Source organism: Piliocolobus tephrosceles, chromosome 7 (genome assembly GCF_002776525.5).
Source record: "Piliocolobus tephrosceles isolate RC106 chromosome 7, ASM277652v3, whole genome shotgun sequence".
Classification (NCBI taxonomy): Eukaryota; Metazoa; Chordata; class Mammalia; order Primates; family Cercopithecidae; genus Piliocolobus; species Piliocolobus tephrosceles.
This window is the reverse complement of record NC_045440.1, coordinates 105,905,009-105,906,521: the sequence shown is the minus strand read 5'-3', so window position 1 is coordinate 105,906,521 and position 1,513 is coordinate 105,905,009. Positions and strand designations below refer to the sequence as shown.

General features: G+C 41.4%; 1 pseudogene; it reads left to right on the top strand.

The window, feature by feature from the left end:
• The first annotated feature begins 331 nt into the window (after window positions 1-331).
• On the top strand, window positions 332-431 carry LOC111551696 (annotated as a pseudogene).
• The last annotated feature ends 1,082 nt before the right edge of the window (window positions 432-1,513 follow it).

The following is a 1,513-nucleotide window of genomic DNA, read 5'->3' as shown; positions in this document are numbered from 1 at the left end:
AGTGGAAGTATTTGCACCATGGTAATTGGCAAATCCTACAAACCAGGTCGTTTGTTGCTCACTACAACTTCCGCCTCCTGGGTTCAAGCGAACCTCCTGCCTCAGCCTCCTAAGTAGGTGGGATTACAGGTGAGCACCACCATGCCCGGCTAATTTTGTATTTTTAGTAGAGACAGGGTTTCATTATGTTGGTCAGGTTTGTCAGGTTGGTCTCGAACTCCTGACCTCAAGTAATCCACCCGCCTCAGCCTCCCCAAGTGCTGGGATTACAAACATGAGCCACTGTGCCCGGCTTCTACCCTCATTTCTTAAAAATACTAAGATCTGGTTCTCGTTTTGGCAGCGAACATCCTAAAGTTGGAATGATACACAGATTAGCATGGCTGCTGCCCAAGGATGACATGAAAATTCATGAAATGTTCCATATAAAAAAGAAGTGGAAAAAAAAAAATGCAGTCTGTATTTATCCATTCACTTAAAATCAACCCAGCATAATAGTGAGCTGTGCAGTAACTGGCGAGTGAGGGCACTGGGTGGTAAACAGAACATATTAATCATCTGAATGTTTATTATGATTTGGATGCTACAGTGGACTTGTATTCATGACAAGACATGTTGGCAGTAGATTCAATTTTTCAACAAAAATCTGTCTTTTGAAGCATTTAGATTAGTTTAATTGAAGGGTATCCTGAGAGTACCAGCATGTTGTTAAGGGCTGTGAACACTTGCAGTCACACATAGGTGGGAATCAGGGTTTTATTGATTCCACGCAACAGAACCATCAGACAGGAGGAAATACTTGATGCTGAGGCCCAACTAAACCTCATTGAAGTTTTTCATTTTTAGGCCAGACTCAGTGGCTCATGCCTGGACTCCAGTACTTTGGGAGGTGGAGGCAGGAGGATTGCTTGAATCTAGGAGTTTCTACAAAAAAATTTAAAAATTAACCAAGCATGGCAGTGTGTGCCTATAGTCCCAGCTACTCAGGAGGCTGAGGAGGGAGGATTGCTTGAGCCCAGAAGGTAGAGGTTATAGTGAGCTGTGATTGTGCCGCTGCATTCCAGCCTGGGAGACAGAGTGAGACCTTGTCTTAAAAAAAAACAAAAATTTCATTGAGAGAGGGTAACACTTTGATTGAGTTAAAAATTGGTGCTCCCTATCATCAAAATCTATTGCAAATGTTCATCTGTTAATACTAATGTGTAATGAAATTTTATGTATTTCAACCATGAAAATGTCTTTTTAGACAGGTACTACCAAATACTGATAGCAATTTATGAGCATATAATTTTAGTTGAGCATATTTATTGCTGGGAAGGCATTTAGAGAATCTCCTCTGGTTGTTCTTCTGTATCCTTTGTAATATCCTTTATAACAAACTGGTAAACTCAAGTGTTTCCCTGAGCTCTATGAGCCATTCTAATGAATGATCAAACCCTAGAAGGGGCTTATGGAAACCTCTGATTTACAGCCTTGGTCAGAAGCACAGGAGGCCTGTACTTGTGACTGGGAC